At 40.3% G+C, this 16,969-nt stretch overlaps 1 long non-coding RNA gene across 1 annotated transcript in view; it reads right to left on the bottom strand.

Annotated features, from left to right (window-relative positions):
* Window positions 1–6,884, bottom strand: part of LOC134484811 (uncharacterized) — a 39,227-nt gene extending 32,343 nt beyond the window's left edge. The window contains exon 1 of the long non-coding RNA XR_010062644.1: window positions 6,748–6,884. This is a non-coding gene — a long non-coding RNA (uncharacterized LOC134484811). The remainder of the gene's footprint in view (window positions 1–6,747) is intronic.
* Window positions 6,885–16,969: the final 10,085 nt, after the last annotated feature.

The following is a 16,969-nucleotide window of genomic DNA, read 5'->3' as shown; positions in this document are numbered from 1 at the left end:
TACACTTCGGATTTCTGAGTTAATATGTGTGATTACTTGGCAGGTTTCTTTTCCTTTATATCATTCATTTTTTTATTTTTTAGAGAAATTTATTGATTTTTTTAATTGGAATTCTCTATATTTACATTTAAAATATTCTTTCCTATCCCAGTTTTCTGCCCATAAAATCCCTAACCATTCCATTTCTTTCTTCCCTATCCAGCCTTTCTGCTGCATGACATTCCCTTAAACTGGGAGACAAGCTAGGGAAGACAAGTGCTTCCTTTCCAATGTTGCTCAAAATCTCATCTTCTGCCACATATGCATTTGGAGCCATAGGTTCAATGTACGTTCTTTGTATATTGGTCTAGTATGAGAAAGTGGTGGTTCATTGGCATTGTTGTTCCTATGGGGTTGAAAGCACCTTCAGCTCTTCTAATATTTTTTTTCAAAAATTACTAACAAGTGGTCCGTTTTCAGTTCACTAGTTTGCTACTAGCATTCACTTCTGTACTTGACTTGCTGTATCTCTGTCTCTCAGGAAATATCTATATCCAGTTCATGGAAGAACGCACTTCTTACCTTCATCAATCTTATCTAGTTTTGTTGGCTGATGTAAACATATATACTTTTGGTGGATCCTACACCTATGTAGTTAAGAGGAATGTTAACATGGATTCTGCACAACTATTTCAAGAATGGAGAATTCACAAATGACAATTTTTAAAAGAATCCCTCCTGTTTTTATAATCTATTGAAGTAGACCTTTAACAGGTCCTCAAACCATTCTTCTCCCTGCACATCATCCGGTATCTTACTTTTGGCCTTCACAACACAGGAAGCTAGAGAGTGTAGTACTGATATCAAATGGGACAAGAAACTTAACTCAATAGTCCATGTTGTCCTTTGCTTTCCTGATGTCTGGTAATTTTTCAAGAAAATAAAAATTTGGGAGTTTACCATTTGAAGTAGGTACACAGTATTTACACTTTTATATTCACCCTTTAGTTGGGCGCCCTTTGTGACCAAAATCATTGCAGAAAATGGAATTGGAAAACAGAATTTTTGAGTACACATTGAGGAATATTTACAAAGTCCCCTATCAACGAATTTTCAATAAGAAATTGAAATACAACATTCATTCAATTAAACGTCTGTAGGGAAAATACTGGCCTTTGGGAAACAGAGAATACCTAGAATATTGAAGTGAGTCACAGGAATGAACCTGGGAATATAAGTACTATCTAGAAGAATCTCCGACACTCCATGTTCCTAAATCTTTTCTACCCATGCCAAGACCCTGACTAACTTTCTCCATACAGAACATGTAACCTCTATTGAAGTAGACAGAAATCTCTAGCTTTAGAGAGATGGTGTACGTAAAGGTTTCCTCCGCATCAATGGAGACGGACCTGGAAAGGGCACCCTCGATCCTGTCAATGTAAGGAAAGCTGTTCAGGATGTAGGCTATGGCAGTTCTCAGTGACATCACCATTAGGCCTTCCCGAAAACACTCTTGTAACCTGGAGAGTCATACCTTCTTCTCTGATTTCACAACTGTTCTCATAACTGCAACTGCTTCTCGATATCCTTCAGGAACTCTAGGGTTTAATAATTGGCCCCTAATTCAGAGAAAATTGGAGAGTGATAACAAAGTGGATGATGAGATTGGAAATAGGGGAAAGGAAACTGGCCTTCTGTCTTGGTATAAAAACAAGGTCGTTTGGAAAGCTCAGTGAGTTCTGGGTGGTGGTTGAGTGGTATCGCTGAAGAGATAGCCTTGATCTGAGCCTTCCACATAAGGAAATCAAGAGCTGGGAGACTCTCAGAAACATCTTGACTTCCCTGTTTTTATGGTTCGTGGATGACAGAGGGATTATATCATTCATTTTTTTATTCCAAAACCAAGTTTTATGAAGTGCACAGTAGATTTCCTGAGAGCTCATGACCTTTACTATTTTTGTCAAGAAGAAAAGGACCTACGGAAGAAGAAAAAACAAGTATTGTGTCCCTAACTCAAGTTAAACTCCTCAATGCTTTGGAAACTTATAGTGCACCTTGTGTCTGACACTGATATATGGGAGAGAGAAGTGCTTCTAGTTGAGACCTCAACATCTCAGTCTTTATACTAGTATCAACCTGACTTCCACTTCTGAGTCAATATGTTAGAATATTTGGCAGCTTTCTTCTCTTTTATATCATTCATGTTTTTTTTTATTTTTTAGCAATTTTTTTCTATTTTACTAGATGTTTTATATATACATTTAAAATGTTATTTCCTTTCCCAGTTTCCTGACCATAAGTTCCCTACCAGTTCCATTTCCTTCTTTTCTAACCAGCCTTTCTGCCGCATGACATTCCCTTGAACTGGGAGACAAACTAGGGAAGACAAGGGCTTCTCTTTCCAATGTTGCCCAAAAAGGCTATCCTCAGCCACATATGCATTTGGAGCCATAGGTCAGTCCGTGTACTTTCGTTTTATATTGGTCTAGTATAAAAAGTCTCTGGTTCATTGGCAACGTTGTTCTTATGGGTTTGTTAGCACCTACAGCTCTTCTAATTCTTTTTTCAAAATTTACCAACAAGAGGTCCATTTTAAGTTCACTGGTTTGTTACCAGCACTCACTTCTGTATTAGACATGCTATATCTGTGTCTCTCAGTAAATATTTATATCTGGTTCCTGGCAGAATGCACCTCTTACCTTCATCAATTTTATCTAGTTTTTTTGACAGATGTATACATATATACATTTGGTGTCTCCTACACCTAAGTGGTTAAGTGGAATGTTATCATGGATTCTGCCTAAATATGTCAATAATGTAGAATTCACAAATGACTATTTCAAATAGACTCTCCTGTTTTTATGAACCTATTGAAGTAGATGTTTAACTGGTCCTCAAGACCTTTTTTGCCCTACCGATCATCGGGTATTTTATGTTTGGCCTTAAGAATAATCATGGTAAATTATCCTATACTCAAGTCTGGGCATGCAAACACTGGATGTTAGATAGAGTGTATTGTTATCAAATGGGACTAGTGAACTTAATTCAATAGTCCGTGTTGTTTTTTGCTTTCCTGATGTCTCATAATTTTTTGTTAAATAAGGATTTGGGAGTTTATCATTTGAAGTAGGATTACAGTATTTACACTGTTATACTCACTCTGCAGCTGGGCACGGTTTGTGACCAAAATCATTGCAGAAAATGGAATTGGAAAACCGAATTATTGAGTACACATTGAGGAATATTTAAAAAATCCGCTAACAAGGAATTTACAATAAGAAATTGAAATACAGTATTCATTCAATTAAATGTGTGTAGTGAAAATACTGGTCTTTGGGAAACATAGAAAACCTAAAAAATTGAACTGTATGTCACAGGAATGACCTGTCAATAAAAATATTATCTAGAAGTATCCCCTACACTCCATGCTCATAAATATTTTCCACCCATGCCAATACCCTGACTAACTTTCTCCATTCAGAGCATGTAACCACTAGTCAAGCAGAGAGAAATCTCGAGCTTCAGAGAGATGGAGTACCTAGAGGTTCCCACTGTGTTACAGGAGATGGACCTGGAAAGGGCACTCTCGAATCTGGTCAGCGTAAGGAAAATTGTTTAGCAGGTAGGCCATGGCATTTCTCACTAACATCACCATTAGGCCTTCCCTGAAAACTCTCTTGTAACCTGGAGAGCCATAACTTCTGTGATGTCACAACTGTTGTCCTGACTGCAACTGCCTCTCAGAAATACTTCAGTATTTCTAGGGTTTACTAATTGGCCTCTAATTTAGAGCAAATAGGGGAGTGAAAACAAAGAGGATGAAGAGATTGGAAATGGAGAGAAGGAAGCTGGTCTTCTGTCTTGGTATAAAAAACAAGGAAGAAATATGTGGTTTTTAGGAAAGCTCAGTGAGTCTTTGGTAGGTGTTGAGTGATATCACTGAAGAGATAGCCTTATCTGAGCCTTTCAGATATGGGAATCAGAAGCTGGGAGCCTGTCAGATACATCTGTGCTTCCCTGTTCTTATGGTTTCTGGAAATCAGTAGGATTATATCATTCATTTCTCTATTCCAAAAGGCAAGTGTTGTGAAGGGCATATTTGTTTTCCTGAGAGGTTATGACCTTTACTCTTTTTGTCAGAAGAAAAGGTCCTAAGGAAGTAGTGAAAAACAAGTATTGAGTACTGAGCTCCGAGTAAACTCCTCCATGTTTTGCATATCTATACTGCAGTTTGTGTCTGACACTGATATCTCGGAGAGAGAAGTACTTGTAGTTGAGACTTCATCATCTCAGTCTCTCCAATAATATTACTCTGAATACCACTTCAGATTTCTGAGTCAATATGCGCGATTACTTGGCAACTTTCTTCTCTTTGATATGTTTCTCATTTTAGCAAATTTTATTGCTTTTAATAACTGGATGTTTCTATATTTACATTTAAAATATAATTTTCTTTCCAAGTTTCTTGCCCTTCAGATCCCACTTGTTCTCTTTTCCTACTTCTCTAACCAGTCTTTCTGTTTGTTGACATTCCCTTGAACTGGGAGACAAACTAGGGAGGACCAAGGGCTTCATGTCCATTGTTGCCCAAAAAGGCCGTCCTCAGCAACGTATGCATTTGGAACCATAGGTCAGTCCATGTACTTTCTTTGTATATTGGTCTTGTAAGCAAAAGCTCTGGTTCACTGGCTTAGTTGTTCTTATGGGGTTGAAAGCACCCTCAGATCTTCTAATCCTTTTTCTAAATTTACCAAAAAGAGGTACGTTTTCAGTTCAATGGTTTGCTACCAGCATTCACTTCTGTATTCGACATGCTGTATCTGTGTCTCTCACTAAATATCTATATCCAATTACTGGCAGGATGTATTTCTTACCTTCATCAATTTTATCGAGTTTTGTTGGCTGATGTATACATATATACATTTGGTGGCTCCTACACCTAAATGGTTCAATGGAAAGTTAACATGGATTCTGCCCAACTATTTCAAGAATGTAGGATTCACAAATGACAATGCAAATAGACTCCTTCCTGTTTTTATGAACCTATTGAAGAAGATGTTTCATTGGTCCTCAAGACATTCTTCTCCCCGCCCATCATCTGGTAGATTACATTTGTCCTTAAGAAAGAATTATGGTAAAAAGTCCTGAACAATCAAGTCTGGCCATGGGAACACTGGAAGGTACAAAGGGTTGTACTGATATCAAGTGGGACTAGAGGACTGAATTCAAACTTCATATTGTCCTTTGCTTTCCTGATGACTGGTAATTTTTTGATAAAATAAGGATTTGGGAATTCATCATTTGAAGTAGGTACACAGTATTCACACTCTTATACTCACTCTATAGCTGGGCCCCCTCTCTGACCAAAATCATTTCAGAAAATGTAATTGGCAAATGGAATTTTTGATTCCACATTGAGGAACATTTACAAAATCCCCTATCAAGGAATTACAGTAAGAAATTGAAATACAATATTCATTCAATTAAAGGTTTTAGAGAAAATATGGCCTTTGGGAAAGAGAGAAAACCCAGAAAATTGAACTGTATGTCACAGGAATTACCTGTCAATAAAACTAATATCTGCAAGAATCTCCTACTCTCCATGTTCCTAAACCGTTTTTACCCATGCTATGCCCCTTAATAACTTTCTGCATTATGAGCATGTAACCACTGGTGAAGCATAGAGAAGTCTCTACTTTAGAGTGATGTAGTACATACAGGTGTCCTGTGCCACATGAGACATACCTGGTAAGGGCACTCTCGAATCTGGTCAATGTGAGGAAAAGTGTTCAGCAAGTAGACCACGGTAGTTCTCAGTGACAGCATCATTAGGACCTCCATGAAAACTCTCTTATAACCTGGTGAGCCCTACCTCCTTCTGTTGTCATGACTGCAACTGCCTCTCAGATTTTCCTTCAATAACTCTAGGGTTTGCTAATTGGCCTCTAATTCAGAGACAATTTGGGAGTTAGAACAAAGAGGATGAAGAGATATGATATGGGGAGAAGGAAGCTGGACTTATGTCTTGGTATAAAAAACAAGGAAGAAATATGAGGTGCTTGGGAAAGCTTAGTGTGTCCTTGTTAGGGGTTGAGTGGGATCACTGAAGAGATAGCCTTTTTCTGTGCCTTCCACATAAGGGAAACAGGAACTGGGAGACTCTCAGATGCATCTGCACTTCCCTGATCTTTTGCTTCCTGGTAGTCAGAGACTTTATATCATTCATTTCTATATTCCAAAAGTCATGTGTTGTAAAGGACACAGTTGTATTCCTGACAGATCATGGACTTTATACATTTTGTCAAAAAGAGAAAGTTACTAAGGAAGATGGGATGGACAAGTATTGTGTCCTCAGCTCAGAGTAAACTCTACAGTGTTTTGGATACCTATTGTCCAGTTTCTCTCTGTCTGAGACTTCTATCTTGGAGAGAGAAGTGCTCTATTTCAGACTTCATCATCTCAGTCTTTCCACTAGTATTACTCTCTCTATCATTTTAGATTTCCAAGTCAATAGTTATGATTAGTTGGCAGGTTTTTTTTTCTTTTATATCTCTCATTTTTTAGCAAATTTTATTGTTTTTTTAACTGGATGTTCCTTTATTTACATTTAAATTGTTATGTCCTTTCCCCTTTTCTGGCCCATAACATCCCTATCTGGTCCCCCTGCCCGTCTTCTATAACCCATCTTACTACCCCTTAACATTCCCTGGAACTTGGAGTTAAACCTAGGGAGGACCAAGGACTTCTCCTTCCATTAGAACTCACCAAGTCCATCCTCTTCCACATATGCAGTTGGAGCCATAACTCTGTCCATGTACATTCTTGAACATAGGTCTAGTATCAGAAAGCTCTGGTTCATTAGCATTGTCGTTCTTATGGTGTTAAAGCCCCTTCAGCTCTTGTAATCTTTCCTGAAAATCTACAAACAAGAAGTCCATTTTCAGTTCACTCGTTTGCCACTAGCATTCACTTCTGTATTTGGCATAATCTAGTTGTGTCTCTCAGGAAATATCTATATCTGATTCCTGGAAGAATGCACTTACCTTCATCAATCTTGTCTAGTTTTGGTGGCTGATGTATATGTATGTACTTTTGGTGGCTCCTACAGCTCTGAGTTTAGCTGGAATTTTGACATGGGTTCTGCATATCTAGGTCAAGACTGTAGAATCCACAAATGGCAACACCAAATAGACTCCATCCTGTTTTTTGAAACTTCTGAAATTGAGGCATCACTGGTCCTCAAGTCATTCCTCTAGATGCCCAGCCTCCTATATCTTATGTTTGGCCTTAATAACTAATCATGGTAAAATACTCAAAACCCTCAAGTATGGGAATGAAACTCAGGAAGGTAGATATTGCAGAACTGATATCAAATGGGACTAGAGAACCGAATTCAATAGTCCATGTTGTGCTTTGCTTTTCTGATATCTGGTAATTTTTTGTTAAAATAAGGATTTGGGAATTTATAATTTGAATTAGGTATACAGTATTTACAGTGTTATGCTTACTCTATAGTTGGGCCTCCTTTGTTGCCAAAACCTTTGCAGAAAATGGAATTGGAAAACAGAATTTTTGAGTACACATTGAGGAATATTTTCAAAGTCCCCTATCAACGAATTTTCAATAAGAAATTGAAATACAATATTAATTCAATTAAACGTCTGTAGGGAAAATACTGGCCTTTGGGAAACAGAATACTTAGAATGTTGAACTGAGTCACAGGTATGAACCTGGGGATATAAGTATTATCTGGAAGATCTCCTATATTCCATGTTCCTAAATGTTTTCAACCCATGCCAAGACCCTGACTAACTTTCTCCATTCAGAGCTTTTAACTACTAGTGAAGCAGAGAGAAGTCTCTAGGTTTAGAGAGATGGAGTATGTAAAGGTTTCAACTGTGCAATAGGAGACTCTCCTGGAAAGGACACCCTCGAATCTGGTCAATGAAAGGAACGCTGCTCAGCAGCTAAGGACATGGCAGTTCTTAGTGACATCATCATTAGGCCTCCCTGAAAAATCTTTTGTATCCTGGAGATCCCTAGCTTCTTCTGTGATGTAACAAGTATTGTCCTGACAGGATCTGCCTCTCCGATATTTCTTCAGTACCTCTCTGGTTTACTAATTGGCCACTAATTCAGAGTAAACAGCCATGTGGGAGTGAGAACAAACAGGATGAAGAGATCAGAAATGGGCAGAAGTAAGCTGGCCTTCTGTCTTAGTATTAAAAAAAAGAAAAAAAATAAGTGGTATTTGGAAAAGCTCAGAGAGCCCTTGGTAGGGGTTGAGTGGTATTGATGAAGAAATAGACTTGATCTGAGCCTTCCACATATGGGAATCAAGAGCTGGAGCATCTGGACTTCCCTGTTCTTCTGGTTCCTGGATGTCAGAGGGTTTATATCATTTATTTCTTTATTCCAATACCAAGGGTTATGAACGGCACAGTTGATTTCCTGAGAGCTCATGACCTTTACTCTTTTTGTCAAGAAGAAAAGGTCCTAAGGAAGAAGGGAAAAACAAGTATTGTGTCCCTAACTCAAGTTAAACTCCTCAAGGCTTTGAATACCTATAGTGCAGTTTGTGTCTGACACTGATATCTAGGAGAGAGAAGTGTTTCTAGTTGAGACTTCATCATCTCAGTCTTTATACTAATATTAACCTGACTACCACTTCAGATTTCTGAGTCAATATGTTAGATTACTTGGCAGCTTTCTTCTCTTTTATATCATATTTTTTTATTTTTTAGCAATTTGTTTTCTTTTCAAACTACATGTTTCTATATATACATTGAAAATATGATTTCCTTTCCCAGTTTCCTGCCCATAAGATCCCTACCAGTTTCATTTCCTTCTTCTCTAACCAGCCTTTCTGCTGCATGACATTCCCTTGTACTGAGAGACAAACTGTGGAGGACAAGGCCTCTCTTTCCAATGTTGCCTAAAAAAGGCCATCCTCTGCCACATATGCATTTGGAGCCATAGGTCTGTCCATGTACTATTTTGTATGTTGGTATAGTATGAGAAAGTTCTGGTTCATTGGCATTGTTGTTTGTATGGGTTTGAAAACACCCTCAGCTCCTCTATCCTTTTTCAAAATTTACGAACAATAGGTCCGTTTTCAGTTCAATGGTTTACTACTAGCATTCACTTCTGTATTTGACATGCTGTATCTGAGTATCTCAGGTAATATTGATATCCGGTTCCTGGCAAAATGCATTTCTTACCTTCATCAATCTTATATAGTTTTGATGGCTGATGTATACATATTTACTTTTGGTGGCTCCTACACTTATGTGGTGAAGTGGAATGATAACATGGATTTTACCCAACTATGTCAAGAATGTAGAACTCACAAATGACCATTTCAAAAATACTCCTTCCTATTTTTATAAACCTAATGAAGTAGATGTTTAACTGGTCCTCAAGCCATTCTTCTCCTTTCCCATCATCCAGTATCTTATGTTTGGCCTTAAGATAGAATCATGTTAAAACATCCTAAAACCTCACGTCTGGCCATTGGAATACTGGAAGCTCAATAGTGTAGTTATGATATCAAATTGTACAAGAAACCGAAATCAATAGTCCATGTTGTCCTTTGCTTTCCTGATGTCTGGTAATTTTTCAATAAAATAAGAATTTAGGAATTTATCACTTGAAGTAGGTACACAGTTTTACACTTTTTATACTCACTCTATACCTGGGCCCATTTTGTGACCAAAATCATTGCAGAGAATGGAATTGGAAAACAAAATTTTTGAGTACACATTGAGGAATATTTACCAAGTCCCTTGTCATGCCCAACCTACACCAGCAAAAAAGATATGACCAATGAAGATCTTCTTCAAGCAGTTTCACTCAGGAACCTTGAAACAATCTTCTGACCCCGGGGAACCCCCGGAGAACACTTAAATAGCTAGCGCTGGCTAATCCCAGCAAGCTATCTGGGTCATGCAGACAGGCTATCACTATGCGGAAGCTAGCAAGCCAGGCAGGTATAGCCAAATAAGGAGTCCTTACTACAAGGAGCGCACACTGTTCGGAGGGTGGAAAGTGGAACCAGCACGATCTTTGACGCGCGTCACGTCACAGCCGCCTATAGTTCCACCTTTTTGTTTAATTAACCAAGCAGGCAAAGGCACCACTGAGTGTGGTGACCCCCACTGTCTTAGGATCATCCCTTCATTAAACCAGTCTTATGACACCTCTTTGCCCACCAAGTTCCTTAGCTAGAAGAGAGGTTGCCCATAACTGGGGAGGGTCACTCACACATACTCATGCCTGAGGTACAACAAGGTCTTCTGAATAACCTTAAGCCAGGCTTGAGGGGACTGTCCTGCTTCAATTGCTGCAAATACCTGTACCACCATAACAGCGTGCCGCCTCTGAACAAACCTCATTCTACAGAGACAACACAGGCACACTAGGCAGACCAGCAGCAAGAATCCAACTAGGGTTCCCATACCCTCCCACTCCCTCAGATGATTCATAGCAGCCTCAATCCAAAATGACAATCCCGTAGGCAGTCTAGCATATGCACGTGTGGAGTTCACCGTCACGATGGCTGCACATAGCTGAACCATTAAGAAATCGAATTCTCCTGTCCAATTTCCTAGAAGATAACTTGACAACTTTTTAGAAAAATTAGATGAGTGGATTTAAAAGTCATGACGTATCGGCATGAGTCTCCGGAACACCAATAGTATCCCCCACAGGGGTTCCATTTGGACCACCATTTGGGTCACACCAAGAAGTGTCAGCAGCAGCAGGATCTTCATTCTTGTTGTACCTCCTGGTCAATCTTTCAGCGACCCACAACGGATCTTGCCGGTCCTGAGGAAACACACAAAGAGACCCTCTTGCCCATGACAACACGGGATCTGGCCAATGTCATAAGCCAGTGATCACGTCTTTCCATTTCACGTAACCTTTCAACATGCCCACCCGACACTGATGTCTGTCAGTGGCAGATAGGCCATCATAATCCAATATTAAAAAATTAAGAGTAAAAGGGGCTAAGGATATCTGTTCCCTGGTGGTTCTACCATGGCCTATTCCCCCTATTTGTTTAATCACGCATTCCTTCAAGGTACGATATGCTTGCTCAACAATACCTTGACATTGGAGATTATAAGGCAGGCCATGGGTCAACTGCATATCCATCTGTTTACAAAAGGATTTGAAAGATATAGCAGTTTAAGCTGGGTCATTATCAGTTTTTAAGTGTTAAGGCTTTTTCCAAACAGCCCAGGCTTATAGGAAGTGTCCAATAACATTGCGTGGCTTTTCTCTACTCATAGGGGTAGCATGAATGACACCTGAACAAGTATCCACAGAAACATGAATGCATTTTAGAGTCCCAAATCCAGATATGTGAGTTACATCCATTTGCCAAATCTTTAGGGGCAAAAGGCCTCTAGGATTAACCCCTACACCTGGGGAATCGTGAAAAGTGATACACTGTTGACATCCTAAAACTATCTGTCAAGCATCTGCTCAAGACAGATGAAACTTCTGTTCTAAGGTCTTAGTAGGCACATGAAATTGTTGATGAAACTGTCCAGCTTGATCCAATGATGAGCTTAAGAAGATGAACTCCATTTGGGTCCATCTATCCACAAGATCATTTCATTGTTAGACAAAAATCTTGACCTCTTTTCAGATCAATTCCTGAAGTTCCCTCAGCAGCTGGCATACCGTGCTGCTAATTTTAATAGGGCAAACCACTTCTAAAATCTTAACTGCATTAACAAATATGATGAATCAGAGAGCAAATTAAAGGCAAAGGAACAATTTTTATACACTTCCTGCACAATCTTGAGTTCAATTATTTGTGGAGAGCTGGGATGATATTGACACAAAATTGGCTCTTGATGGTTAATCATATAAGCTCCACAGCCATTTTTGGATCCATCTGTAAAAATGTTTGGCGCCCCCTGTATAGAAGTACTGGAAGTAACCTTAGAAAGAATATGGGATGTTCTTTAAAGAAGGATAGCAAAGAATGTTTTGGATAATGATTATCTATCTCTCCATGGAATCCACAGCATAATATAGCGCAATCACCCACAGTGCCACACAAGATCTTCATCTGCTGACCTGTATAGGGCACTATGATCGAGATTAGGGAAACACCAAAAAATTGTATGCACTTTTGGATCCCATACAGGCCTAATTCTGTAACTGCTGTAGGATAATACTCTACTGATCTAGCTGGAGAAGCCTTGGGATAAAAACAAAGCAGAGGGCCATCTTGGCACAACAATTCTGTGGGCTGCATGTAGGTGGCTAGAATTCATAGCACAATGTCTGCACCCTCCTTCCATCGATGTAAAATTGTGCCTTGTAATCCTTTTTCAACCTTCTTTAAAGCTCTCCTTGCTTCATCTGTCAATTGTCTATGAGAATCCAAGGCCGAATCCCCAACTAAAGTATTATAAAATGGTTTTAATTCATAATTTGGTAAATTTAAATAACATCTGACCCAAATAATACCTCCTAATAATTTTTTAAAATCATTAAGTATTAAGATTATCTTTCCTCCATTCATCCTCCTGGGGAATAATGATAAAAGGACTTAATTTTGCTCTTAAATAATTTACAAGATTGCCCTTTTGTACCTTTTCCGGGGCAATAATCAATCCCCTACCTTCTAGCAATTTAACTAAATTTCCATATGATAAATCTAAAATCTCTTCATTCTTTGCAGTTAAAAGGATATCATCCACAATATGAGGTGCATGAAACTTCTGTCTTATTGGGGTGATGGCATTGCCAGAAAAAGTTGACATATAGAAGGGCTATTTGGCATACCCTGTAGTATAACTACTGATTCATATTTTTGATCAGGTTCTTCATGTTTGCATGATGGAACAGTAAAAGCAAATCTTTCACTATCCCTTGGACAAAGAGGTATGGAGAAAAAGCAATCTTTTATATCAATCAGTACAGCAGGTCAACAGGCTGGCAGAGAGGATAAAAGAGGAAGCCCACGTTGCACTGGGCTCATGATTTGCAACTGTTGATTATTAAATTGTAAATTATGCATCATCATTCCCTGACTTCTTATATCACATATATTGGGGTATTCCAATATGATACTGATGGTTTTATATGCTTCATAGTCAGCTTTAGCTGTGGCAAGCTTCTCAGAAGAAAGCAGTCACTGAAGAACCCTCAATGGCTCCTCTGTTTTCCAGGTAATGGGAACCCTTACTCAGCAGCCCCAAGGAAAAACCCAAGTCCTGATCCTTTTCTCTGTTTTGGGCAGTTATAGGGTTAGTCCTACCCTGCAGGTATTTCCCTATTCCCTTACTGGGAATATAACCCATATGTTTCATAATTTTTTGTGAAGTTTCAGAATACTCAGTGTTCAATTTGAAACTCATATATTTCAGCAAATCTCTCCCTCAAAGGGAAATGGGCAAATCCAACATACAGGGTTGCATAACTCCCGAATGCCCTTCCTGATCTCTCCAACTCAATTGTCTTGCACTCATATCAGGAGCTCATGCTTAATGGAGACATTGTAATGTTTGATATGAGGCCTGTACTGGCCATCCAGAGGGCCAATCTTTTTAGCTATTATACTTCTATTGGGCACTGTATCCAACAGTCCTAGGATCCTTTTTCCTTCTACCCTTAGCTCCATTACTGGGTGTTGGTTTAAACCCAAGGCTAGAAATGTAAGGTTGGAGCTGAAACCATTCTCTCCTCTCCCTCTAGACTGGGCTGAAAATCTTCCATGAAGCCTAGGCAAAGTAATAGTTTGGCTATTCTGTCCCCACGGGAAATGGCAGTAATCCCTTTCAGTGATTCTACCATGTTCTTGACTACCCCAGTATAATCTGGGTCAATAACTCCTGGATGGACATGTAGTCCTCTTAAAGCTGTAGATGATTTCCCTATAAGTAACCATACTGTGCCAAGTTCAAGGAGACGTTTAAAATCAGTTTCTATCAACTGTACACCCATCCAAGGAGTTAGTACGAGTCTGGCAGTGGACCAGATGTCTAGTCCTGCAGAGCCTTTAGTGGCTCTCCTTGGCCCCTCAGATGGCGAAGGGATGGCCATCTCTCGTGACTCTGTTCTACATCCTAATTCTCGACTGGCACATATATTTGTGGGCCTTAGGGTCGTGGACGTGGCTGTCCATTTTTTGGACCTGCTCCACCAAAACCCGAGCTAAGAGGCTGCCCATTGATGTCTTTTACCGAGTGGCACTCATGAGTGCAATGGTTCCCCTTTTTGCACTTGGGGCACAACCTTTTTGCCTTGGTCATTGGCCACTTCTTGTACTGAAAAGACTTCTCCTTTCTGGACATTGCCTTTTGAGGTGCCCCTGTTGATCACACTTAACACACATTCCTGAGCTTCCTCCTTTTCTCTGCATCATCTGCATAACAGCAGCTCCAAGTCCAGCATTAGTCAAAGATCCCCCTATATCTCTACAGACCTTGATCCAAGCTTCAAGTCCCTTATTCTTGTAAGGAGTGATAGCGGCTCGACATTCCTTTGTGCAAAGCTCATAGGCCAAGTGTTTAATTAAGGGCATAATCATAATGGGGTCGCCAAAGTCTCTGCCTGCTGCTACCACTAATTGGGCTACAAAGTCAGAGAATGGCTCCATAGGTCCTTGAAGGATCTTGATGAGGTTTCTACTCACTTCTCCCTTTCTAGGTAAGGATTTCCATGCATTTGTTGAAACCTCATTAATCTGCTGGTAAACCTGTCCTGGATAACCTGTCTGAGCATTGGCAGAGTGTCCCTGACCTAGCAGCATATCTCTATCCCAGGCAGCCTCCCCCCCCCCCTCGATACCAAGTTAGCGGCAGCCTGTTCATTGGCAAACTCAATAAGAAAAGCTCTCCAGTCCAAATACTGTCCCAGACTAAGACAGGCCTAAGGAAGTTTACTCCAATCACTAGGAGTCATGCAAAATCTGTGTAAGGCCTCAACCTGAGTTATGGTAAATGAGGCCATAATGCGATATGTCCTGACTGATTTTACAGGGACTTGATCACCTTAAAGTCTAAAGGCTCATGATACCTTTGTTGATTATCATCCACATAAACAGGATAGACCAGATGCAGTTCTGTGTGGATTGGCTTCCACTCTTCTGGGCAGAATTTACTACCCATTTGTCACGCGCCCAATTTCTCACCAGCAAGAACGACGTGTGGCAACAGGATTCTTCTGCGAACAAGCCTTTACTGTACAGCTCCCTTGAACAGGGACAGGGAGACCTCAAGCAGCAAGAGGGCTCGCCTTATATAGACAGCAGCTGAGGCTATGCTAAGTGTCCTTCAGGGATTGGTGGAGCATGAATTACCTCATTAGCATGGTGCTGCTCCCTCATTAGCATATTATCAGCCAACTGATGCCAGGTGCAAAGCCTGCGCATGCTCAGTACCGTTGTTTACCACAGGAGGGTGCCCTGCACCCGAAACTCTACTCCCTTCCTCTACAACATTGCAGGGAGGAGGAGCTGAGAGGAACTGCCCAGGAAGTTCCTCCACCATTTTAGGCTTTTTCCTTTTCTTCTTCTGTCTATTCCTTAGAGACGGTTTCCTCATTTGATCTATCAACACTTGTAGCTCTTCTTCTGACTCTGTTTAGTCTGTTTCTTCCTCTGCATCTGTCTTTTCTGAGTCTGTCTCCTTTGTGCTTCCCTGCTTTTCTGACCTCTCCTCTTGAAGCATTTCTAGGGCAGCTTGCCCCTTCTCTATATTTGCCTGAAAACATTTTTGATCCTCAAGGTAACTACGCACTAAGCACCACACTGGATGGACCCCGGGTCTTAGAGTCCCCTGTTCCCAGGCAAAATCAAGGTCTTTCCCTAGTTTTTCCCAACTTGCCACAGTAAGATTATCCGAGACTGCGAACCAGGGGGCAATGACTTTGCATTCGTTCAATAAACTCTCTAAGGTGCTCCTTTTTATTTTTAGTTTCTCATGCTCAAACAGCTCTTGAAGAGCCAGGAAAATTGGATGAGATTGTGAGGTCCCCATGACAAAACCTTTCTACGCTTTTACGGCTAAATTCACCAGGCCTCTTCCTAATTTCGGTTCGCTGCTACTGAGAACTTTCTTGTTAACTACCCTGAGAATTTATAGCCACTTATTTCCCACGGTCCTTATGGTCCTATATTACCTTGGGAATGTTCTAGAGATGCCCTGACTGCAAGAAGTTCTGATTTCAGGAGGTCCCTATATGGGCCATCACTTGCCAAGCCCAACCACGACCAGCAAGGAAGCCACAAATAGTGAAGATCTTCTTCAAGCAGTTTTTTTTTTTTTTTTGGTTCTTTTTTTCGGAGCTGGGGACCGAACCCAGGGCCTTGCGCTTCCTAGGTAAGCGCTCTACCACTGAGCTGAATCCCCAGCCCCTTCTTCAAGCAGTTTTACTCAAGAACCTTGATACAATTTTCTGACCCCAGGGAACCCTCGCACCACACTTAAAAAGCTAGTGCTGGCCAATTCTATCAAGCCAGGTGGGTCATGCAGATACGATGTCACTATGTGGAAGCCAGCAGACCAGGCAGGCATAGCCAAATAAGGACTAGTTTACTACAAGGAGAGCTCACCGTTGGGAGGGTGGAAGGCAGAAACCAGCACCAACTTTGAGGCCTTGCACGTCGCAGCTTCCTAAAGTCACTTTTCAAGGAATTTACAATAAGAAATGGAAATACAATATTCATTAAATTAAAGGTCTGTAGGGAAAATACTAGACTTTGGGAAACAGAGAAAACCTAGAATATTGAACTGTATGTCAGCAGAAAAAAACCTGTGACATACAGAATAAAAACATTCTCTAGAAGAATCTCCTAAACTCCATGTTCCTAAACCTTTTCTACCCATGCCAAGCCCCTGAATAACTTTCTCCACTCAGAACATGTAACCACTAGTGAAGCAGAGAGAAGTCTCCAGCTTTAGAGAGATGGAGTACATAAAGGTTTCCACTGTGTGACCGGAGACAAACCTGGAAAAGGCAC

This window comes from Rattus norvegicus (genome assembly GCF_036323735.1).
Source record: "Rattus norvegicus strain BN/NHsdMcwi chromosome Y unlocalized genomic scaffold, GRCr8 chrY_unlocalized_9, whole genome shotgun sequence".
NCBI classification, from domain to species: domain Eukaryota; kingdom Metazoa; phylum Chordata; class Mammalia; order Rodentia; family Muridae; genus Rattus; species Rattus norvegicus.
Note: the sequence above shows the minus strand (reverse complement) of the source record. Positions and strands in the feature narration are given on the sequence as shown.